Raw genomic sequence first — 27,293 nt, forward strand, 5'->3', positions numbered from 1 at the left:
TCTCTTTATTGCCAAATAGTATTCAATTGTTATAGATACACGTATTTATTTATCCACTTAAAAGTTGATGAACATTTAGGGGCTGGCTTGGTGGCATAGTGATTAAGTTCACGTGCTTTGCTTCGGCAGCCCAGGGTTAGCAGGTTCAGATCCCAGGCACAGACCTATGCACTGCTCATCAAGCCATGCTGTGGCGGCGTCGGATATACAAAATAGAAGAAGATTTTCTCAGATGTTAGCTCAGGGACAATCTTCCTCAAGCAAAAAGAGGAAGATTGGCAACAGATGTTAGCTCAGGGACGATCTTCCTCACCAAAAAAAAAAACAGACATTAATCCTGTCACAGGTCTGGAGGCTAGAAGTATGAAATCAATATGATGTCATGATTAGTCCTTCTGAGAAACTATAAAGGAAAGATATGTTCTAGGTCTATCTTCCTAGCTTTGTAGATGGCCATTTTCTTCCTTTGTCACTTCACATCAACTTCCCTCTACACATAACTTTCTGTGTCAGAATTTCCCCCTTTTTATAAAGACACCAGTCGTATTGGATTAGAGCCCACCCTAATGACCCCATTTTAATTTTATTACCTCTGCGAAGACCCGATTTGCAAATAAGTTCATATTTTGAAATACTGGAGGTTAGAACTCCAACATATCCTTTTTTGGGGGGGACACAATTCAATCCATAACTAATATATATAATTTTAGTGATTTTCTTTGATGGGGGTGTGAAACTTTATATACTGAAAAACAGAGGACACATGCTTGGGATATTTATATTTGAAATAGCTTCAATGTTTTGCACCTAATGCAAAATGACGTTTACCTAGATAAACATTAACCTATGCTTTCCAATCATTTTTTTAAGAGGGAGTGGGTGAAAGATGATATATTCTTTCCAATAGTGACTGAGAATTAGCTATAATGTTATTAGTTTATATTTTAAATTTTGTAAGTATGGAATTACATGTAGAATGTATTAGAGTCAGAATGGGTTGTTTCACAGTCTCAGAATTACAAATTATTGCTATGCAAAGTTTCTTCAGTTTTGCTTTAAATTGACTCATAATCTGGTTCTTATAGGGCCTGGCACTAATATGAAGCATTCACAGTTTTGTACGGTCAACATTACCCTCAGGGGGTAAATATCATTTCACTTGTAATTATCGGAGTCACTTTCCTAATTTTTTTTGTTTTATTTGGTTTGTTATTCTCTGGTCAGGATTATTTTTAAGGATTTGAAGATACCAAACCAAATAAGATATATTGAATATACCCGAGGTCTATTAATGAAAAGAGAGACACGATAGAATGTAATCCAGAGAAACTCAATATCAGGAAAGCATTTATTTTTCACTAGTTTGACCTAAAATATTTGGCTCTCAAAAACAATGATTAAAACAAAGCAGCTGGTTTTGTTTTGTTTTATTTTGATTTTACATATGGGACTTGAAAGACATAAACTTCTAGGGATATCTCTGTGCCAGGAATTTAGATCTTTGCAATATTTCTCTTTAATAGGGCCCAGAATCCCTGAACAGAATGCAGTTTCTATTTCTGGGATAAGGAAGAACACAGAAGCTAGAAAATGCAGATACTATTAATTGTATCTGAAGAGCTTTTGAATGCGGCTTGTTGAAGGAGGCTGTAAGCCAAGCCTAAAGACCAAAAACAAAAGTAATTTGTAATTTAAGAAAAATGGGCAATCATACACAAATCAAAATTTTAGAACAGTAGCATTCAGACTAAGTAAAAAACATATTTTGGTTCATGTAAAAGAAAATTAAGATAAAAATTTTGGCCACAGAAAAGGCCAATATATTTCTTTAACTTGGTTTAAATGACATGTTTGGGGATTCTCTGTATGAAACATATTTGGACTATCCTGTTAATTAGGTCTTCCTGCTCGGTAATGTTTGCGTAGAATTGGTCCCAAATCCCAGGCCATGCTGTATCAAGATTTATGCTTTATATAAGATTACAAAACATACCCAAGAGCCCTAGGATCTCATGCTCACCTATTACTTTAATTTCCTACTTGAACTGAAGTAGTTGAAGTTTTGAATCATTATATTTTCTTCTACATCCTATTTTTTTCAGTCTGCCCCCTGAGTTTGTAAAATATTCCTTAGTTTCCTCTTTATTACATCTCCCCCCCACACACATAGATATACACACACTCAATTTAGAAAACACACTCACATACAATTTATGTGTTGTGGGAGAGGAAAATGATGTGCTTTGCTAGAAAACAAGATAATTAAAATAAAAAATAGATACAACATTTTAAAAATTCCTTGTCCTTTTACCATATTATCCTCTTATATTCATTCTTATCTGTTCCACATCCCTAAATTCCTATAAATTTCCTTTGAAAAATACTATTTCTACCTCCAGTGTTACCAACCTTTTGATACAAGCACACCTTGGAGACCTTGCAGGTTTGGTTCCAGACCACCATGAGAAAGCGTCACATGAATTTTTTGGTTTCCCAGTGCATATAAAAGTTATGTGTGGACTCTACTGAGGTTTTATTTATTTATTTATTTATTTATTTATTTATTTATTTATTTATTTATTTTTATTTATTATTTTTTTTGTGAGGAAGATGGCCCTGAGCTAACATCTGCCAATCCTCCTCTTTTTGCTGAGGAAGACTGGCCCTAGGCTAACATCTGTGCCCATCCTGCTCCACTTTATATGGGACGCTGCCACGGCATGGTTTGACAAGCGGTGCGTCGGTGCGCACCCAGGATCCGAACCAGCGAACCCCGGGCCGCCGCAGCGGAGTGCGTGCACTTACCCGCTTGTGCCACCAGGTCAGCCCCTCTACTGAGGTTATTAAGTAAGCAATAGCATTATGTCTAAAAAAACAATGTACATAGCTTAATTAAAAAATATTTTACTGCTGAAAAATGTTAACTACCATGTGAGCCTTCAGAGAGTCGTACTGTTTTTGCTGATGGAGGGTCTTGCCTTGATGTTGAAGGTTGCTGACTGATCAGGATGGTGATTGCTGAAGCCTGGGGTGACTGTGGCAATTTCTTAAAATAAGAGAGCAATTAAGTGTGCCACATAGATTGACACTTCCTTTCATAGATGATTTCTCTGTAGCATGCAATGCAGTTTGATAGTATTTTGACCACAGTAGAACTTCTTTCAAAATCGGAGTCAATCCACTCAAACCCAGCCACTGCTTGCTCAACTCAATTTACATAATATTTGAAATTCTTTGTTGTCCAACAATTGTCCAACAATCTTCACAATATCTTCACCAGGAGTAGAATCCATCTTAAGAAACCATTTTCTTTGTTCATCCATAAGAACCAACTCCTCATTTGTTAAACTTTTATCATAGGATCACTGCAATTCAGTAACATTTTCAGGGTTGACTTGTAATTCTATTGCTATTTCTATCACATCTGCAGTTACTTCCTCTATTGAAGTCTTGAACCCCTCAAAGTCATTTATGAGGATTGGAAGAAGTTGATTCCAACAGTTTGCTTAAAATATTCAGTAAACTGTGTTGTAAACAGATGTTCTGTCATCCAGGCTTTGTTGTTCCATTTATAGAGCACAGGCAGAGTAGATTTAGCATAATTTTTGAGGGCCCTAAGGTTTTCAAAATGGGAAATGAGCATTGGCTTCAACTTAAAGTCACCAGCTGCATTAGCCCCTAACAAGAGAGTCAGCCTGTCCTTTGAAGCTTTGAAGCCAGGCATTGACTTCTCCTCTTTAGCTATGAAAGTCTTAGATGGCATCTTCTTCAGATATAAAGCTGTTTCATCTACATTGAAAATCTATTGCTTAGTGTAGCCACCTTCATTAATTATCTTAGCTAGATCTTCTGGATAACTTGCTGCAACTTGTACATTAGCACTTGCTGTTTCATCTTGCACTTTTATGTTATGGAGACAGCTTCTTTCCTTAAAAGTCATAAACCAACCTCTGCTAGCTTCAAACTTTTCTTCTACAGATTCCTCACCTCTTGAGAGTTAGGGCCTTGCTCTGGATTAGGCTTTGGCTTAAAAGAATGTTGTGGCTCTTTTCATCTTCTATCAAGACCACTAAAACTTTCTCCATATCAGCAATAAGCTGTTTTGCTTTCTTGTCATTTGTGTGTTCACTGGAGTAGCACTTCAAATTTCCTTCAAGAACTTTTCCTTTGCATTCACGACTTGAGTAATTGTTTGGTGCAAGAGGCCTAGCTTTCAGCCTATCTCAGCTTTCAACATGCCTTCCTCACTAAGCTTAATCATTTCTAGCTTTTGATTTAAAATGAGAGATGTGTGAATCTTCCTCTCACTTGAACACTTAGAGGCCATTGTAGGGTTATTAATTGGCCTAATTTCAATACTGATGTATCTCAGGAAATAGGGAGGCCTGAGAAGAGGAAGAGAGATAGGGGAACGGTTGGTGGAGCAGTCAGAATACACACAACATTTATTGATTAAGTTTATCATCTTTTATGGGCACCATTCATGGCACCCCAAAACAGTTACAATAGTAACATCAAAGGCCACTGATCACAGATCACCATAACAAATATAATAATGATAAAAGAGTTTGAAATATTGTGAGAATTACCAAAATGTGAGATGGAGACAGGAAGTGAGCAAATGCTGTTGGAAAAATGGCACTGATAGACTTGTTCCATGCAGGATTGCCACAAACTTTCAATGTGTAAAAAGTACTATATCTGCAATTTGCAGTAAAGCAAAGTGCAATAAAACAAAGTATACCTGTATTCCATGCCATCTTGGTCCTAGCCCTCAGCCTGCAAAGCTTTTCAATGTAATTTCTTATGCAAAGATTTTTGTTCCTATTAAGATTTCTATTCCAAAATATTAAAATGCAATCTACCTCTCCCAGCACACGGGATATGAGTATATAATTTCTAAAGTGTCATCTAGCTACAATATTTCAAATCCCATAAAATATTAGGTGGATGCTGGAAGATGATGAATTAGGAAGCTGCAAGAATCAGTTCTTCTAATAAAACACCTATTGAGTCCATAAGAAGTGTCAAAATCAACTTCTGCTGAAATCCAGATACTAGCCAAACACTTACAGCTTCCAGGACAGTGCTTGATAAAGAAAGAGGCTGGTAAATTTTGGTGAATTTTGGTGTTTTGCATAGCAGCTGCCATCCCCCATCCTCAAGTCCAGCAACAGGCAGTGGTAGGACAGTGGCCTGGTGTGGCTTGCTAATACCAGGGTAGGCAATAAGACCTTGACCTCCAAAAATTGGCTTTGGATGTTTTGATCTGCCTAGTGGTTCACTGAGGGACTGGCAAAGAGGTAGGGCATTCTTTCAACTCCCAGGATCTCAAGTGAATTGTCAGGCAGCATCTGTTGAAAGAATTTAAAGAGGAAGAACATCTTTATTATTTTCTTATTGGATCTAGGTATTCAAGAAAATCTCTGTGAGGGTACTGACTGACTGTAGAGATAGATAGAAATTTCAGTGACTATACTGACAAAGAATATGGATTTTGCAAAAATAATCTTAATTAACTAAACAGATAACTGAGCCCCCAAAAGTAACAACAAAAAAATTTCCAGGGGGGGAGTGAGAATCTGATTTCCAGAGCCACCACATTATGATATTCCATGTATCCAGTTCTCGGTAAAATATTATAAAGTATACAAAGAGGAAAATATGGCTCATTCACAGGAAAAAAAATTGACAGGGAACCATTTCCAAGAAAGCCTAGTCATTGGACTTACCAGACAAAGACTTTAATTTAACTATCTTAAATGTGCTAAAAAATAAAAGCCAAAGGAAACCATGGACAAAGAACCAAAGGAAATCAGAAGAATGAAGTATGAATTAGTAGAGAATATCAATACAGATATAGAAAGGATAAAACAGAACCAAATACAAATTATGGAGGTGAAAAATACAATAGTGACAATGAAAATTTTACTATAGAGGTTCATCAACATATTTGAGAAAGTACAAAAAAGAATTAGAGAATTTGTAGATTGGACAATTGAAATGACCCAGTCTGAGGAACAGAAAGTAGAAGGTGTGAAGAAAAATGAACAAAGCTTAAGGGACTTATGGGATGCCATCAAGTGTGCCAACATCTGCATTCTAAGAGTTCTAGAAGTAGGATAGAGAAAGAGACAGAAAAAATATTTGAAGAAATAATGAGAGAGGATTCTGTGATGATGTCAGAGTAGAAGGCACCAGGAATCTGTCTCTTCACCTAGATAAGAAACACACTGGCAGAATCTGTATAATGTAACTATTTTTAGAACTCTGGAGTCTATTGAAGACTTGTAACTTCCAGGGGAAGGCTTAAATTGGACAATAAATTGTAGTTAATTTTAGTAAATTTCAGCTTTTAGCACATAGAAGGTAACCATTCCCCTTCATCCAGCCACATGGCAGGCAGCCCTGCACATGTTCCAGGAGGAGCTTCCACAGGTAAAGGTAGGGTAAAAAAGATCCTGTCCTCCAAATATCAAAGATGTGTGCTCTGATTGCTGATTGCTGACTCTGACTACAGACCTGCAAACAAAAAGATGGCAAGCCATTGCTGTTGCACCTCCCGTTGTTGTTGTAATCCCCTCTCCTTATAATTGAAGTGACTTTCAGGGGACTTAAAGGACTGGTCCTCTTTTTTCCCCTTCCTTCATTTTTCTATTTTTCCCTTTTCAGGATCCAAACATTAAAGATTAGGACATTCAAAAACAACTGCATACATAGGAGAAATTAGAAAGTCACCGTCCATGCCCAGGGAAAGGTGCAGGTACAGGAAAGACCTGAAAAGACCATAAATTTACACTGCAGGATGATCCTCAGGACAGAGACAGCCTATAACAATAAAAAATCTAGTAAATAAAAACATAAAAAACAGCAAATCCTGGTGAAGGGTGAAGGGGCAAATCTGATTTTTGCAGTTACCACATTATTAGATTTAAATGTCAAGTTTTCAACAAAAAAATCACTATACATACAAATAAATAAGAAAATATGGTCTGTTGAAAGGAAAAAAAAAAGGGCAACAGAAATTGTTTCAAGGACAACAGAAACTGTCTTTGCAAAAGTCCTGATGGCAGATTAATTAGACAAAGACTTTAAAATGACTGTTGTAAAGATGCTCAAAGAACTAAGAGAAGACATGGAGAAAGTAAAAAAAAAAAAAAAAAAAAATAATGAATGAACAAAATAAAAATATCAGTGAAGATATAAAAAACCTAAAAAGAAACCAAAAAGAAATTCTGGGCTGAAAAGTACTTCAACTAAAATAAAATTTCACTACAAGGATTCAAAGGCAGATTTGAGCAGGCAGAAGGAAGAATCAGTGAACTTGAAAATCGAACAATGGGAATTATGGAGTTTGAGCAATAGAAAGAAAAAAAAGATTGAAGAAAAGTGAACAGGGCCTAAGGGATTATGGAGCACCTTCGAGTGGATAAACATACACATTATGGTAGTCCTGGAAGAAGAGAGAGAGAAAGGGAAAGAGAGGATATCTGAAGAAATAATAACTGATAACTTCCTAAATTTGATGCAATACATGAATATAAACATCCAAGAAACTCAGTGAACTCCAATTAAGAAGTACTCAAAGGGCCGGCCCCGTGGTTTGGCGGTTAAGTGCGCGCGCTCCGCTGCTGGTGGCCCGGGTTCGGATCCCGGGCGCGCACCGACGCACTGCTTCTCCAGCCATGCTGAGGCTGCATCCCACATACAGCAACTGGAAGGATGTGCAGCTATGACATACAACTATCTGCTGGGGCTTTGGGGGAAAAAATAAATAAAAATCTTTAAGAAGTACTCAAAGATACCCACACTGAGACATACTATAATCAGACTGTTGAAAGTCATAGAAGAAGAGGGAATCTTGAAACCATCAATAGACAAGTGACACGTCACATACAAGGGATCTTAATAAAATAACCAGAAGACTTCTCTTCAGAAACTTTAGAGGCCCAAAGGCAATATGTCTATATATTCAAAGTCTCAAAAGACAAAAACCTGTCAACCAACCAAGAATTCTATATCTAACAAAGCTGACTTTCAAAAGTGAGAGAGAATCTAAGACATTCCCAGGTAAACAGAATCTGAGGAAGTTGAATATCATTAGACCTGCCCTGCAAAGAATGTTCAAAGGAGTCTTGCAGGGTGAAGTGAGAGGCCACCAGACAGTAATTTAAAGCCATATGAAGTAATGAAGATACCAATAAAGGTAAATATATGGGCAATTCATATTATTGTAACAATGGTTCGTAACTCTACTTCTTGTTTTCTACAAGATTTAAGAGACAAACACATTATTTAAAAAACCAATTATGAGTCTAAAAGCTAGTATCATTGTAACTTTGGCTTGTAACTCCATATTTTGTTTTAACATAATTTAAGAGATAATAAATTTAAAGAATTATTAGTTTATGTTTTGGGGCACACAATTTATAAAGATATAATTTTATAACATCAACAACTAAAAATCATGTGAATGAAATTCTAAAGGAGCAGAGTTTTGTGTGTTATTAAAGTTAAACTGACATAAATTCAAGTTAGAATGTTATAAATTTAGAGTATTAAATGTAATCCTCATGGTAACCACAAAGAAAATAGCTATAAAATATACACGAAGGGAAATAATAAAGGAATTTAAACATTTTACTATTTTAAAAAATAAGCAAAACACAAAAGAAGACTAGTAATGGAGGAAATAAGGGACAAAAAAAGCTATAAGGCATATAGAAAACAAATAGCACAATAACAGAAATAAGTCCTTCCTTATCAGTCATTACTTTAAGTGTGACCTTATGTTAGGCCACAAATTAAGTCTCAAAAGATTTAAAAAGATAGGCAGCATTCAAAGTATCTTCTCTGACCACAACAGGATGAAGTTAGATATAATCAATAACAGATGGAAAACTGGAAAACCCACACATTTGTGAAAATTAGACAACACACTCTTAAACAATCAATGGATGAAAGAATAAATCACAAGGGAAATTTGAAAATACATAGGGATGAGTGAAAATGAAAACACAACATAACAAAACTTATGGGATTCACCAAAAGCAGTACAAAGAGGAAAATTTATAGCTATAAACACTAAATTAAAAAACAAGAACCACCTCAAACTAACAATGTAACTTCACAATTTAAGACAATAGAAAAGCTAGCAGAAAGAAGGAAATAATAAATATTAGAAGATAAATAAACAAAATAGAGAATAGAAAAACAATAGAGAAAATCAATGAAACCTAAAGTTAGTTCTTTGAAGAGATCAATAAAATTGACAAATCTTGAGCTAGATGAACTAAGATAAAAAGAGAGAAGACTCAAAATACTAAAATCAGAAACAAACCAAGGATATTACCACTGGTTCTATAGAAATAAAAACGATTAAAAGAGAGTACTAGAAAAATTACACACTAACAAATTGGATAATCTAGATGAAATGGACAAATTCCTAGAAACATAAAACCTACGAAGACTAAATCATGATGAAATAGAAAATCTGAATAGGCCTATAACTAGCAAGGAGAATAAATCAATAATCAAAAATCTACCAACAAACAAAAGGCATAGAACTGCTGGCTTTACTGGTGAATTCTACCACACATTTAAAGAAGAACACTAGTGCTTCTCAAACTTTTCCAAAAACTTGAAGAGGAGGAAACATTTCTTAACTCATTCTTTGAAGCCAACTTTACCTTGGTACCAAAGCCAGAAAAAGACACTCAAAGAAAACTACAGACCATTATCCCTTATGAACATGAATGCAAGAATCTTCAACAAAATAGTTGGAAACCAAATTCAGCAGAATATTAAAAGGATTACATAACATGACCAAGTGGGATTTATTCCTGGAATGCAAGGCTGGTTCCATGGGTGAATATTAACATAATACACTATATTTACAGAAAAGAGAGATAAAAATGATCCTCTCAATTGATGCAGAAAAAGCATTTGACTAAATTCAACACACTTTTATGATAAAAACACTCAACAAACTATAAATAGAAGGAAAATACCTCAACATAATAAAAGCCATATACGAAAACCCATAGTAAACACCACCCTTAATGGTGAAAGATCAAAAGCTTTACCTCTAAGGTCAGGAGCAAGGCACTGATGTCTGCTTTCACCACTTCTGTTCAACATAGTACTGGAAGTTCTAGTGAGAGAATAAGGCAAGAAATGAAATAAAAGGCATCCAAGTTAGAAAGGAAGAAGTAAAAATATTTCTGTTCACATATGATATGATCCTATACATAGAAAACCTTAACGTTTCCATACACAAAAACACTATTAGAACTAATAAGTGAATTCAGCAAAGCAGCTGAATACACAATACACAAAGCTTAGTTGCATATCTATACAATAACAATGAACAGTCTAAACTGGAAATTATTAAAACAATTCAATCTACAATAGCACTAAAAAGAAAAAATTGCTTAAAAATGAACTTAACCAAGGAGGTAAAAATAAAAAAACTTGTACAATGAAAACTGCAAAATATTTCTGAGAGAAGTTAAAGACATAAATAAATGGAGACATATGCCATGTTCATGGACTGGGAAACTTTATATTATAAAGATGTCAATACTACACAAAGAGGTCTACAGATTTCAATGTAATCCCTATCAAAATCCCAATGATGATTTTCGCAGAAATAGAAAAACCCATCCTAATTCATCTGGAATCTCAAGCGACCCTGAATAAACAAAAAATCTTGAAAAAGAAGAACAAAGCTGGAAGACTCACACTTTCTGATTTCAAAACTTACTACAAATATACAATAATCAAAATAGTGTGGACTGGCATAAAGACAGACATAGGGACCCATAGAATAGAGAGAGAGCAAAAGCTCCACAATCTTGGATTTGGCAATAATTTCTTGATTATGACACCAAAGACTCAGGCAAGTAAAGAGCGAATAGACAGACTGGACTTCATGAAAATTTTAAAAATTTGTGCATCAAATAACATTATCAACAAAGTAAAAAGGCAATACACAGAATAGTAGAAAATGTTTATAAATCATATCTAATAAGGGTAATATCTAGACTAAAACTCAGCAAAAAAACAAACAACCTGAATAAAAAAATGAACAAGGGACTTGGATTAACATGTCTCCAAAGAAGATATACAAATGACTAATAATAAGTACATGAAAAGATGCTCAACATCACTGATTATTAGGGAAATGCAAATCAAAACTACAATGAGATAACACCTCACACATATCAGGATGGCTACTATTGAAAAAAAAAACAGAAAATAACAAATGTAGGTGAGGATACAGAGAAATTGGAACCTTTGTGCACTGTTGGTGTGAATGTAAATTGGTACAGGCACTGTACCATATTGAAAACAATATGGCTGTTCCTCAAAAAATTAGTATTACCATATGATCTAGCAATTCTACTTCTGGATATATGTCCAAGTGAAATGAAAGCATGGTCTCAAATAGATATTTGTATACCCATGCCCATATGTTCACGATAGCCAACACGTGGTAGCAACCAAAATGCCCACTGATGAATGAATGGATAAGCAAAATGTGGTCCATACAACAGAATATTATTCAGCTTTGAAAAGGAAGGAAATTCTGACATATACTACAATATAGATAAACCTTGAAGATATGCTTAGTAAAATAAGCCAGTCACAAATAAAACAAATACTGTATAATTCCACTTATACGAGGTACTTAGAGTTGTCTAAATCATAGAGACAGGAAGTAGAATGGTGGTTGGTGGGGAGAAGGGGAGAATGGGGAGTTTATGTTTAATAGGTATAAAGTTCAATTTTACAAGAGGAAAAGAGTTCTAGAGATGGATGGTGGTGATAGAAACAATTCCATTTACAATTAACATCATCTAAAAGAATAAAATATCTAGGAATAAATTTAACCAAGAAGATGAAAGCATGTTCACTAAAAAGTACAAAACATACTAAAAAAAATTAAAGAAGACTCTAATTAAATGGAAAGATAACCCATGTTAATGGATTGGAAGACTTAATAGTGTTAAGATGACAATACTCCCCAAAACAATCTACAGATTCAATGTAATCACTATTAATTTTTCCAATTTTTGAAAAATTAGAAATTTGATCCTCAAATTCATATTGAATTACTTGGGGCCCCAAGCAGACAAAACAATATTGAAAAAGAAAAACAAAATTGAAAGATCCACATCTCCTGATTTCAAAACTTAATACAGAGCTATATTCACCCAAACAACGTGATACTGGCATGAAGATAGATGTATAGATCAATGGCATAAAATTGAGAATGCAGAAATAACCTCATATATCTATGGTCAATTGATTTTAACAGTGGTCTAAGACCATTGTATTAATCATCTTATATTCATCCCATTCATAAGGGAGGGAGTCTTACCTGGGGTTTAGGGTATGGATGAACACAATTGGCACTGGGAAGATGAAACTGATAGCAGTTTATTAGTCAAATACATTTAGAGTTGATCCATGAAGGGGGGACACTGCATGCCATACAAGGTCACACTAGAGCTGCGCTTAGGAACAGAATGAATGACAAGGTGCAGGCAGGCTTTGTAGTATCAAGAGGTTGAGGTGGCCCTGGTGCCTTCAGGAGGATGTGATGGTTTATTTGAACAATTTCTGTGGGCTGGCAGGGAACTGAAACTCACTGTTCAGGGATAAACGGGAGCTGCGCTTGGTCTGTTTGATAAGGAGGGTTGTTTGGATAGGGGCCCCATTGCTGGAGCAGCATAGAGAGTGAAACTTTCAGTTAGGCCATTCGAGGCACTCTCTATTTTATGAGGTCTCAAGTCAGCTCATAATATTAGACCATAATATCAAGCCTTTCACCACACACATGCAAAAGAACGAAATCAGACCTCTAACTCACTACTTATACAAAAATTAACTCAAAATGGATAAATGCTCTAAATATAAGAGCTAATATTATAAAACAGAAGAAAACATAGGGGTAAATCTTCATGACATCAGATTTAGCAATAGATTTTTAGATTTGACACCAAAAGCATGAGCAACATAAGAAAAAAAGAGGAAATATCTGCATTCCTGTATTCATTGCAGCATTATTCACGATAGCAAAGATGTGGAGGCAGCCTAAATATCCATCCACAGACGAACGGATAGAGACACTGTGGTATAAACATACAGCGAAATCTTATTATGCTTTAAAAAGGAAGGAGATCCTGCCATATATGGCAACATGGATGAACCTGGGGGATGTTTTTGCTGAGTAAGGTAAGCCAGTTAGAGAAAAACAGACGCTGTGCCATTCTACTTGCATGAGGAATCTGGAATAGTCAAACTTATGGAGGCAGAGAGTACAGGGGGTGGTTTCTGGAAGCTGGGGGAAGGTGGAAATGGGGAGTTGTTTTTCAACAGGTATAGAGTCAATTATGCAAGATAGCTAAGTTCTAGAGATCTGCTGGAAAACATAGTGTCTGTATTCAACAATACTGTATTGTGCACTTAAAATTTTAAGAGATTGGATCCTGTGTTGTGTTCTTACCACAATAAAATGTAAAAAAATATAAATTAGATTTTATAAAAATTTTTAAAAAGCTATTTTTTAATCAAATGACATTATTAAACAAGTGAAAAGACAACATAAAGAATGGGAAAAAATATTTGCAAATTATGTATCTAATAAGGGTTAATATCTAGAATTTATAAAGAACTCTTAAAACTCAACAACAAAAAGACAAACAACCTAATTTAAAAATGAGCAACGGATTTGAATAGACATTTCTCCAGAGATAATTTACAAATGCCCAACAAGCACTTCAAAAGATATTCAAGGTCATTGATAATTAAGGCAATGCATTTCAAAACCACAATGAGATACCCCTTCACATCCACTGGAATGGCTATAATTAAAAGGGACAAAAAGTAACAAGTGTTGGTGTGGATGTGGAGAAATAATAACCCTTATGCATTGCTTGTGGGAAAGTAATAATGATACAGCCGCTATTGAAAACAATTTGACAGTTCCTCAACGAGTTACAATAGAATTATCAGGGGGCCGGCTGGTGGCGCAGTGGTTAAGTGCGCCTGCTCAGCTGCGGCGGCCTGGGGTTCACAGGTTTGGATCCTGGCTGCGCACTGATGCACTGCTTGTCAAGCCATGCTGTGGCGGTGTCCCATATAAAGTAGAGGAAGATGGGCACAGATGTTAGCCCAGGGCCAGTCTTCCTTGGCAAAAAGAGGAGGATTGGCGTCGGAAGTTAACTCAGGGCCAATCTTCCTCATAAAAACAAAAAAAATAGAATTACCATATAATCTGGCAATTCTGCTGCTAGGTATATATCCATGAGAAATGAAAACAGATGTCCACATAGAAACTTGTACACAAATGTTTATAGCAGCATTATTCATAATAGCCAAAAGGTTGAAACAACCCAAATGTCCATCAGTGGGCTGAATGGATAAACAAATTTTGTTATATAAGTACAATGGAATATTATTCAACCATAAAACAGAATGAAGTATTGATAAATGTTGCCACTTGGATGGACCTTGAAAACATTATGCTAAGTGAAATAAGCCAGACACAAAATGTCACATATTGTATGATTCTTTTTAAACAAAATACCCAGAATAGGCAAATCCATAGAGTCAGAAAGCAGAGTACTGGTTGCTAGAGTGTGGGGGAAAGAAGGAACAGAGAGTGATTACTTAATGGGTATGGAGTGTTCTTCTGGAGTAATGAAAAAGTGTTGAAACTAGAGAGAGATGGTGGTTGCACAACACTGCAAATGCACTAAATGCCACTTAATTATACACTTTTAAATGGTTAATTGTGTATTATGTTTATTTCATCTCCATTAAACACACACACATTCACTCACACATGCACACATGCGTGAAATAGACTCTCAATCCTTCAATCTGAAGTTTTAGCCATTTTCATCTTCTGGGAAAACATAGTGTTGTTGAAAAATATGCTTCCTTTTCTGAAATTATGAATTGAAAGTATAAGGTTAATCCAGTTCTTATTTTGGGATTTATAAAAGTAAAATATATATCTGACACTAATGTGCCTATGATATAGACCTATATTTCATGGAATTTTTCAACTAAAATTTTACTGTATTGCTGATGGAAATCAAGAAATACATAATGACAAATAACTTCATTTAAAATTCTGAGGATTGGTTAGATAAGAATTCTACCTTCCATATCCAATTTCTCAATATATGTATGCCTTTCTTGGGTACAGAGAGCCAAATAATTTCTTTGTATCTTCTAATTTTTCTATTATCAATAATTCAATTAGACAAAGCCTTCAACACAGCTTGTCTTGTTCTCTGACTTACACACACCTATTTGAGAGTTAATATAAGTGATCTATTTAATGCTATTTTATGAAATACTGCCTTCATATGCTATCTCAGGCTTCTTCTCAGGAATGGGATGGCACTTCAGGGAGTTACTTGATCTATGCAAATTGAGCACGGAGCTATTGCTCTGTCTTTTCCGTCTTGGCCTGTAGGGAGCTAAAAAATGAACACCAGGTGCATCCTGTGGTAAGTTTTTGAGTACCGCTTCCCTTTATTTGGAACAATATGACAAACTTGAAATGTACTAACCATTTTATGACAGAAACTGACATAAATCAGAGATGTTTTCTGAAGAAAAGGAAAATAGTGTAAGGAGAAAGAATCTACAGTGAGTAGCTGAGATGCATTGGAGGAGAGAATGTTAACCATATCTTGATTTTTTTCCATAGGATTTCCCACACTTAACATACCTTTCCCTCAAGATTGTCTTAGGAGAGTCTAGTATTTGTGACATAACACATGTCAGGGCAAGGTCACACATAACAGGATGCTTGAAGAAGTAGCAAAGGACTGGGGAATATAGATTTTAATATCAACAGGTTCCAGTTGCTGACAGATTGGACATACTTGCTGAGACATCTGATCCCACAGGAAAAGTGCATTTCAGAAACTGATAGCTGATCTGACTGTTACAGCATACTGGGAAAAGGGAAGCAAAAAGAATGTGTTAAGGCTGAATGAACTTGTAGTTTTCTGATTAAATTTTGTGATTCTGATAGATTTTAATTATTCAAAAATGTGTTGTAAACTAAGATAAAAATCAAAGCAAATTTTTTTCATGGAAACTGATTATGTTTTATTTGTGAAGCTACTGATGAATAAGAGTATGCAAATGTATTAGTTGAGATTTTGTTCTATGAAAGAATGTCGTATGCAGGCCCATTAAAATATATGTATATTAGAAAAAATTAGATATTTCCACAATTACGTCCAATAATACTGTCAGTGTCACCATTACAAGGAAAAGATGGTGACAAAATATATTAATCATTGTTCTCTTGAATGTAGTGAAACTTAAATCCGATAATATCATGTCTCTTAATAGATTTTCCAGTATATGCCTGAGGATGTTTCTAATAGCAATAAAGACTTCATCCAAGGCAGCAAAGATGAGAGCTGTCTGTCACTGGGAGTTAGTGCTAACACAAGGTTTCAAGTGAGGGTATTGATTAACTTACAAGAGGAAGGAAGCTTTTAGAACATGTGACAGGATATTTAGGGATTTTCTTTAAATCTTTATCTTCAAGAGCTAAATGTTTTTCTCTCCTTTCTCCAGAACTTGCAAAAATCCAAAAATAAAAGCACGTCATAATAACACATCAATAGATTTTTATAAATTCAAATGACAGAGTATTAAATACTTATGTTCAAGTGTTATAGTTTGCCCTGCTCTTTTTATAACTAGATAGCGGTACATATGTATGTGTACATACGCATATACATATATAGCATATGTATATACGCACAAATATACACACACATACATATATATAATTTTAAATACATGGTAAATTTTATTTAGAATGAATAAAACAAAGTCTTTTTAAGCTAAAATAGAAAAACTCATTGTACCAAGATTTTAGATCAAAATGGTTTGTTAAGCTAGTATCTAAAACTTGATGTAAGGTTGTAATGGCTAAAAGTAAAAAAAAAAAAAAAACAGAAAACCTTGGGCACTGTTGGTATGTGGTAGAACACATAGAAAACTATATTATAAAATCAATCATTTTCTCCATCTCCATGATTCAAAGAGACTGTTGCCTGGACCATACTGTTGCGCTTCTTACAGTCAGAAAATTGGAATAAATCTCAAGATCTGGTTTTAATTGTACTGATTCTGGTTATGCATCTTATATAAACAAGGTCATCATTTCCATTTAACTCACTGAAATTTTATAAGGGCAAATATCACCTTACCTGCCACAGAAATACTCCCCATTTCAAAGTCTACTTATCCCCCTCTCACCCCACATCAACTGTTCTGATCCCTCCAGACTTGAACCTAGATATAGAACAGAAAACTGTGTATAATGAGGCACATGGCTAATTAATGCAAACAGTTGTGTCCTAATTTTCCCTCAAGATGGTACAAACAAGTTTGAGAAAAAATTGGAAAAGAATTTTAACCAATTTGGATATTTGTAGACTGTACTCAAAACTTCTTTTGGGAACCATCAAATCAGGACCACAGCAAACATTTACCTCTCTGTAGCTACCAACCATTCCAATTGTTTCTCATGTTATGTAAAAGATATATTAGATATAATTAAAGAGATATAAATATACACACACATACATATGTATAATTTTAAACACTTGGTAAATTTTGCAATATCCAAATAATAAGGGCAAAAACAATTTCTTTTCTAAACCTATGGTCAGACTTGCAGCATCACCTTGGAGCTATATATAAAGCCTTTCATTTTAAAATATTGCAAAAGACTTTTCAAAAATAAATTTTTTATTTACGTTTCTTTTTTCTTCACTTTGTTCCTACTCCTCCCTGTTTGCCTTGATACGACTTCTCTATCTCTTCTGTTTTTCTCTGTCTCTTCTAAAAATGTTTTATATAGTGAGAGAGAGGAGTTAAAATAACTTTATCTGGTAAAATAAAAAGGTCAATATATGTAATTTATATATATATATATATAGGATATCATTTCACATAAAGTTTATAAATCTAGAGAAAACCTACTTATAAAACCATGAGTTGCGTTTTATATCTGATAATAAAAATAAATGACCATAGGTGGAATTAACTCATGTATTTCTCCATTTTCTACCCTACCATCTCTCTGCTTCCTAACTACTAACGAGATAACAATAAATCGATAGATCAAAATAGCCTTATTGCTGATGCCGAATTCCAAAAATAAGTGTCTTAGCACGTTACCCCCGTGTTTCCCAATCTACTAATCTATTTATATGACCATTTTTTTTCCTTAATTTTCTGAACTTTTAGTGACAGTTATCTGCTTTTATTCTCTTCAGTTCCCTTGTCACAGTGGAAGGAGAGGGAGAAAAGATAAACTCAAGGATTGAATCTACCATCTTTAAATAATTTTTCTAACTAGTGTCTAAATTCCTGATTGTCATAAGTAGATTGTATATGTTTTGTAGTGCATGTTCACAGTTAGTTGTTGAAGGAATGCATAAATATTAAAGTCAAAATACCTATGTGTAGTTTATTTTATTTTTATTTTTTATATATTATGTATTACTATTTTATTTTAAAGGCAAAATAAAAAGTTTAGTACTCCATTTTATCTAAATTTAAGAACTAAAAATATCTCATAAAAAGAAACCAGGAATGATATAAAATGTAGTGAATTTATTAATTGGAAATACATAAATAATTTAAACTTTTTGAAAAACAATTTTTTTTCTAAAAGTTTAATATTTATAGTTAATTAAAAGTTATGATCCTTCACAAAATGATAATAAGGATATAACTTTTCATCCATCTATGACAAAGTAGTGTTACTTTAATCTGTAGATATTATGTTTCAAAATACAATCATGAGTAAGATGTGAGCTTAAATTGTATTTTAGCAAGAGCACCATGCTTCATTTAACTTAGTAATTCAGGAACATTTCATAAAATTTAATTAATATTGTATACAATATTACCTCAGTTATAGAAACATAAACATAATAATAAAAATGACAATATTAAGCTTCCCTGTTCTATAAGAGAGGAAAATGATGGATTATAGCATAGTGTAAAAGGGATTTATGGATTCTCCAGTTCAGTGTAACCATGCCCAAAGCCAATAATTGAAACAGCATATTCTGAGAAAAAGCATGAACTGAACTTCCTAGAGTGAATAAGACGTTGGTATCGCTCAAACAAAGCTGTTGTGAGTAAATACTAAAGAGTAAATGAGGCTAAATTATTTTCTAATAATTTCATTTCAAAAATATTAATACTTTCCTCCCTACCCACAAACTATCTGAATAATTCAATGCTTTTAAAGAAAAATTTTATAAAGTCTGTAAAAATACAGCCAAACCAGGCATCTGCAATCTAAAAGGTATCCCACTGGATTAATGAAGTATTTTTAAGCTATGTGCTACATAGCACAAGAGCTATTCTATTAATAAAGCGGGGCGGGGGGGAGTTGTGGGGAGGGAACAATTGCAAAAGCCAAAAAATAAAATAAAGACTAGTTGAGTTATTGCTGGGTGGACAGGGGAAAAGAGAAGGCAAGCAGAATAGATTCTTCACAAAGCAGCTCCAGTTCCATCTGCTTCATATTTTGGGCATGCAAGTAAAGCTGCATTTGAACAAAGGTTTTCATGGATGAAAAAAAAAAACACTCAAAAAATATCAGGTGGTTTCTATAATATATCACAAAGCAAGTTTAAGGAGATACAGCATTAGTTACTAACATCATTTGCCAAGGTAATGAGTATTCGGAACTTGTATGCTTTTGGGCTATTCCGAAATATAGGTCAGGCAGTCATATCAAAACTAATTAGAAATTTAGTTAACATTTTGAAATAACATTTAACAAATATTTAGGTAAGTAAATTCACATGGAAATAAAAGTTCCTTATATTAATATAATGAATTTTCCGTCACATCCAGGTAGCTGAAGGGAAGAAGACATTGCTTGAATGTATTTAATGAGATCTCAGGTGTAGATTTGAATGTAATCATTTCAGTCACTATGTTCTTAAGTCATACATCACACATTATTATTTTACACCAAAAAGAAAAGTTATCCACTATTCCTTTTTCTCTAAACAATGATATTTTCTGTCTATAATCATCATCTTTTCATTTATTGCTATCTGAAATAATCTTACTCTAGTTACTCATTTTTAGCCTTTCTCCATTTAAACTCTGAAAAGGTTAGAGTCCTTGCTTATCTTGTTCAATTCTATATCTTCAGCAACTAGAAGAATGTCTAGCACATAATTAAGCAATCAATAAATTTTGTTGAATGAATGAATCATTATGACCCATTGGTTAAGACAATTTCTCTACACTTTAGTTTCATAATCTGCAAAAATGAGACTGGTGAGGAAGGGAATTGTATTAGGTGTTTGTTCAGATTTCGCCAAACTCTAAACTGTAAGTAATTTAAGTGTTCAATCCTCAAATAAAGCTAAGTGAGGGGGCTGAAAACCAGTATTAAATACCAAATGTATAATATTTCAACATGTAAGAAGTCTAGAGGTAAACATTATTTATTGCTCTTAATAAGGAATGCTATTTCCATGGTGAAAGTCTGTCTATAAATGTTATATTTGGTCATGAAAAAATTGCAGGCAGGCTGAGTGGATATAAATAGTCAATAGCTACATCCTTTTCACCTTGAACATGGTAACATTGATGACATGAACATAAATATACAAGTGGAAAGTACATGTAAAAATACAAGTTAATTAGAGAAAAAAATGAAATTTTAATCAAGACCTTAATTCCATTAATGCTCTGCTTTAAGAAACTATATCTACAAAATTTCAAGCTAATGTTTTAGCCCTTTGCTAAGTGTTATGAATAAATAAGGTTTTGGTAGAGAGATTGCAAGTTAGGAGAAAAGAAAGAACATTATTTTACTTTCTGTCACAAATCATTTTGGATATAGAATTTTCAGCACAATCACTATTTCCCTTTTTGTAAGTAGCTATGTTATACATAGTTTGATGATGTTATGATGAGGCTGAGATTCTTTAACTGTTTACTAATGGAATATGAATTTACTTTATGTGGTCTATCCTACAGCATATTTTCCCTAAGAAAAAGAACCTTACGTTTTGTGTATGTGTGTGTGAGGAAGATCAGCCCTGAGCTAACATCCATGCCAATCCTCCTCTTTTTTTGCTAAGGAAGACTGGCCCTGAGCTAACATCTATTGCCAATCCTTCTCCTTTTCTCCCCAAAGCCCCAGTAGATAGCTGTATGTCATAGTTGCACATCCTAGTTGCTGCATGTGGGATGCAGCCTCAGCATGGCTGGACAAGCATGTGTCGGCACACGCCCGGGATCCGAACCCAGGCCGCCAGTAGTGGAGCATGCGCCCTCAACCACTAAGCCACCGGGCCGGCCCCAGAACCTTACTTTTTAACATTAAATAAAATGCATTAAGAATACATTCAATCTTCAACAAAATACTAACACTGAGTTCAAGAATACATTAAAAGAATTATACACCAAGATCAAGTGGAGTTTATTCCAGCCATGCAAGGATGGTTCAACATATGCAAATCAATAAATGTGATACACCACATAAACAGAATGAAGGATAAAACTCATGATCATCTTATTAGATGCAAAAAAGGAATTTGACAAAATTCAATATTCATTCATGATAAAAACTATCAACAAATTGGGTAGAGAGGGAATGTACCTCAACATAATAAAGGCCACATATGACAAGCCCACAGCTAACAGCATACTCAAAGGTGAAAAGCTGAAAGCTTTCCCACTAAGATCAGGAACAAGACAAGTTTGCCCACTCTTGCCACTTTATTCAACATAGTACTGAAAGTCCTAGCCAGAGCATTTAGGCAAGAAAAAAGAACAAAATGCATCCAAATCAGAAAGGAAGAAATAAAATTGTCTCTATTTACAGATGACATGATCTTCTATGTAGAAAACCCTAAAGACTCCTCCAAAATACTGTTAGAACTAATAAGTGAATTCAGCAAAGTTGCAAGATACGAAATCAACATACAAAAACCAATTGCATTTAATACATTAACAATGAACTATCTGAAAGAGAAATTAAGAAAGCAATCCTATTTACAATAGCATCAAAAGAATAAAATACCTAGAAATAATTTAACCAAGGAGGTGAAATATATGCACACTGAAAACTATAAGACATTGATGAAAAAAATTGAAGAAGATACAATTAAAAGAAAAGGTATTCTATAGTTTTGGTTTGAAAATATTAATATTATTATATATATTTATAGTATCCATTCTACTCAAAGCAGTCTACAGATTCAATGCAATCCCTACCAAAATCCAATGGCATTTTTCACAGATACAGAAAAAACAATCCTAAAATTCATAGGAAATCACAAAAGACCCTGAACAGCCAAAGCAATCTTGAGAAAGGAGAACATGACTGGAGGCATCACATGTCCTGATTTCAAACTATATTACAAAGCCATAGTAATCAAAACTCTATGGTATTGCCATAAAAGCAGACATATAGACCAATGGAACAGAATTGAGAGCCCAGAAATAAACCCTTGCATCCTCATTCAACTAATATTTGACAAGGGTGTCAAGAACACACAATGTGGAAAAAATAGTCTTTTCAATAAATGGTGTTGGGAAAACAATATTCACATGCAAAAGGATGAAAATGAACACTTATCTTGCATCATTCACAAAAATTAACTGAAAATGAGTTAAAAACTTCAATTTAAGACTCAAAACTGTAAAACTTCTACAAGAAAACATAGGGGCAAATCTCCTTGACATGGGTTTCAGCAAATATTTTTTGGATATGTCACTCAAAGTACAAGCAAGAAAAGCAGAACCAAACAAGTGTGACTACATCAAACTAAAAAGCTTCTTCAAAGCAAACAAAATGTTGAACAAACTGGAAACGCAACCTGTGGAATGGGAGGAAATATTTGCAAACCATATATTTGATAAGAGATTAATATCTAAAATATATAAGGAACTCATACAACTCAATAGCAAAAAAATAATCAAATTAAAAAATGGCAAAGTACCTGAATATACATTTTTCCAAAGAAGACATACAGATGGCCAACAGATACTTAAAAAGATGCTCAACATCACTAATCATCAGTGAAATGCAAATCAAGCCCACATTGAGGTATCACCTCACCTGTTAGAATGACTGTCATAAAAAAGATAAGAGATAACAAATGTTGACAAGTATGTGAAGAAAAGGGAACACTTATACACTACTGATGGGAATGTGAATTGGTACAACCATTATGAAAAACAGTATGGAAGTTCCTCCAAAAATTAAGGATAGAACTATGATATGATCCAGCAATCCTACTTCTGGGTATACAACTGAAGGAAATGAAATCAGTGTCTCAAAGAGATACCCATACTCACATGTTCATTGCAGCATTATCCACAATGGCAAAGACATGGGAACAACCCAAGTGTCCATCAACAGAAGAATGGATAAAGAAAATGTGGTATATATTTACAGTGGATTATTAATCAGCCATAAAAAAAGGAAATATTCCATTTATGACAATATGGATGAACCTGGAGGACATTACGTTAAGTAAAATAAGACACACAAAAAATAAAAGCCAGTTTCACAGAAATCGAGAATAGAATGTTGGTACCAGGGCTGCCTTCTTTTATTTCTTTATCACTTAGCCACAAATCTGATCAATTTATGTGATAGTCTAAAAACATTGTCTTTCCCAAGTCCCCCTGGGATTATTGTACACTTTTTATACTTATAGACCTTACTACATCCACTTTGGTAAATCACCAGGTCTAGGGTCTTGGATAACTTATCTAATTTATGTGTGCATCACTTTTCTTCTCTGTAAAATGGAGAGGATAACAGACCTATTTCATTGGGTTGTTATTAGTATTAAATGTGTTGATACATATAAAGTGATTAGAAACAGACTGGCTTATTACAAGCATTTTTTGACATTGATAAATAAGGAAATAAAAATACGAGGACCAATTTCACAGTAAAAAAAAATTAAAGAACTAAATCTTAGTGAAGGAAATCAATCCTAAATATACGTTTTGTACGTTGTTTCTTATTTTGAATTTATGATAATGTTTTGATTATAATTAACACAGCATATATATTTGAGAATTATTTTATGCATAGCTTTGAGAAAAAGTCAATAACATCAATTCGTAAGAAGGAATTTATAAAGTTATAGTTTTACTTTATTAGTTAAATATTAGATTATGATTTGATAAACTGATTAACAGGTAAATAATTTCATAATGTAAAATATATTCTATCCTAAAATTATGGGAATAGTAAATGATCCTGTAGATTTATTAAGAAACGTAAAATAGGTAATGCAATGTGACCACATCACACAAATAACTATAGTATCTAGTAACCATACAACAAAATAAAGGAGAATGCTGACTTTTGTTAACTGCCTTATTTCAAGAACTCTAAGTTGTCAATGATTGTAAAATGCATGATTGTTTTTTCTACTAAGGAAAAAAGCTATAAATTAAATCATGGTAAAAATGAGTTCTTACCATACAGACTTTTATGTTATACATATTTACAGAGCTCTTTTAGACATAATACAACAAATACTAATTTATATGCCAATTCAATCATAAATCAAAGGAAAATTTGGTGAAATTAACCAATTAAAATATTCTCAGAGTCATCTTATTTGTGTTTTTTTTCCATCAACAAGAGTGGTAGGAAGACAATATGTCTGTAAAGAATGTTCTACTCTTCTCTCCACCTTCTTCTCCAAGCCACTGACAGCCTTTTGTGCTTTTTAAATTTTTGATTCAAAGATAAAATGATTTTAGAAAATGGTCAGGAATCATATCTCTTCCTCAAATTGCCCTTGAATATTTTTTTGACTAAAGCACCCAAACATTGCAATTGTCCAGTATGTCATTGGTAATTTCAACCACATTTATGCATGTCCAAGCAATAAAATCTATGTCATGCCTGCTCCCTGGGTGACAGCAGTTCTAAAATGGCATTGGCTGTAGGTATGTCTAGATTGCAGAGATGTTAAAATGAGGGGAGAAAAAGTATGTCTTATGATCTACGAAATTTGGTATCTAGGAACCAAACTGCTAGATGTTATATGTTGTGATGTTGAATTTTAATTTTTTACAGATTAAAACAAAAACAATGAAAGGAGATTGTGAACCTTAGGTTATTTATATAAGTCCTATTGGTAATCAGTAAATGAATGAGGATTTAATCTTACATCTTTTGGCTTCTAAAGCTGGTGTTAATTCTATTCTAGTAGATGACTTAGAAAAGCTTAATTCAGGAAATATAATATAAATAATATAATAATATTATATAATAATAATAATAGATAATATATTATATTATATATAATATAATATAAAGCTTAATATTGGAAATATAGACTATATTTATCTCTCATATAGTGGCAGCATTAATTGAAAGAAAAATTAAACATACTTTATTAAATGTGTGCAATATATAAGATATTATTATGGGAAGAAAATAAGATGAGTAAGATCTAATCTTGGAAGTGGCAGCGGATGGACAGTGGAGAGAAGAGAGGCTAGCTGACAATTACAGATATGCATAGTTAAAAGTAGAAGGCAACAATTGCTATACTTGGGGATTCTTGAATAGAAATATATCTAATCCAGGTAGAAAATGTTTAGAATGGGAGCAAAATGTATTATCAGGAGGTTAAGACTCACAAGGATTAGTTTTAGTTTATTTTAAGTGACCTCATGCAAGTTACTTAACTTTCTTAACCTCAATATTTTCACTTGTAGTATTATCTATCCAGCATACCTCGCAGAGTTTTTGTGATGAGCGTGTGAATTGCATGCTTAGTGTTAGATGAAGTTAAGGTACAATGATTCCTAAAAGAAGATTGCTTTTGCTTACATAAAGTCCTCGATCTAAATTCAGTAAGGACATTGTTTAATAAAAGAGTAATGAAGATAGTATTCCCCATTAAATGAAGAGCATGTCCAAGACATAAATATGTGAACATACAAAGAACACACGTGAACAATGAAGAGACATAGAATAGAAAAGGTTTTTAAAACAAACTTTTTTTGAGGGGAGAAGTCAAGATGGCGGCGTAGGCAGACTCTGAACTCACCTCCTCCCGCGTACACAGCCAATTTACAACTACTCGTGGAAAAATTACCCCTGAGACAGAACTGAAAACTGGATAAGAGGAACTCCTGCAACAAAGGACAATCCTAATTGAGGTGGAAGAGGCAGAAACTCCCTTCTGGAGAGGAAAAACGCCGCCTTCACAAGCCACCAGCCTCATGGCCACCTGGGAGCAGCTCACAGGTACACAGCCCTCCCTGGAGGCGTGGGGCCCGGAGCTGGGGAGCGCCCCCGCTGTGGGCATTTTGTGGACCCAGCACAATCGAGACGAGTGGCATAATATCTGACTTTGCTTGCTACTAAAACACTGGGGAGTACCCCCAGAAAAGCTGGTTCACAAAGAAAGTAAAACTGGCTCTTACAGGGCCCACGCGCAAACTGACCCGTTTCAGAAAGCAACCTAAAATCACCAGAAAGAAAGGTGCACAGTGCTTTGGTGAAAAGAGACTCACCTGATAGGCCCTGAATGCATCTTGGTGAGAGGTGAGACCTCTCCAGGGACTGGGACATTGGCGGCAGCCATTGTTGTGGCCTGGTGTGGGCATGCTGACACAGACGCCATTGGAGTTTTCCCTGGGGCCTGCTAGCCCAGATCTCCCCCACCCACTAGAGCATTGATTTAATCCAGCTCAGCCAGGGCGGGCAGCCCACCCTAGAGACTGGCCCCACCCAACAACAAGCCCTCAGGCAACTTGTGGACCTGCATAGATTGGTTAATGGATTCTCTGCAGCCTGGCAATTAATCACACTTCAGTGGGGCAGGGCGTTCACAAGGAGCAGGTGAAGAGTGTGGGGCAGTGGTGGAGTGTGTGGGGCTCCCGCCGTAGAGAGACTGGGTCCATGTCAGGAGGTCGGGGCGCACACATGGGGTAGGACTGTGTTGACTTTGTGTGGACCTGTGGGCGGCAGGGCTTGTCAGCTGCAGAAGACTTGTGCTTCTCAAAGACCCACATAGGGGGTTTGCCCCACCTTCCAAAGTCTGAAACACTTGGGTGCTCCTGTGCCTAAGGCCAGCCCCACCCAGCTGCAATCCTCAGAGAGCTGACAAGAGACCTAAAGGCTGGAGGCTTATAGCAACTGTAAGCACCTGAGCCTAACACTCTGCCACACTTGGAGCCTACTCACTTAAAAGAAATAC

At 34.7% G+C, this 27,293-nt stretch overlaps 1 long non-coding RNA gene across 1 annotated transcript; it reads right to left on the reverse strand.

Moving 5' to 3' along the window:
• Positions 1 to 2,113: 2,113 nt before the first annotated feature.
• On the reverse strand, positions 2,114 to 26,714 carry LOC147916333 (uncharacterized). The gene is made up of 3 exons (XR_015553123.1): positions 26,608 to 26,714; positions 10,086 to 10,153; positions 2,114 to 5,354 (listed from the first exon to the last, which is right to left on the reverse strand). It is a non-coding gene; the product is annotated as an uncharacterized LOC147916333 (long non-coding RNA).
• Between the last annotated feature and the right edge of the window lie 579 nt (positions 26,715 to 27,293).

Source organism: Ceratotherium simum, chromosome 9 (assembly GCF_057802395.1).
Source record: "Ceratotherium simum simum isolate JZ-2026a chromosome 9, ASM5780239v1, whole genome shotgun sequence".
Classification (NCBI taxonomy): domain Eukaryota; kingdom Metazoa; phylum Chordata; class Mammalia; order Perissodactyla; family Rhinocerotidae; genus Ceratotherium; species Ceratotherium simum.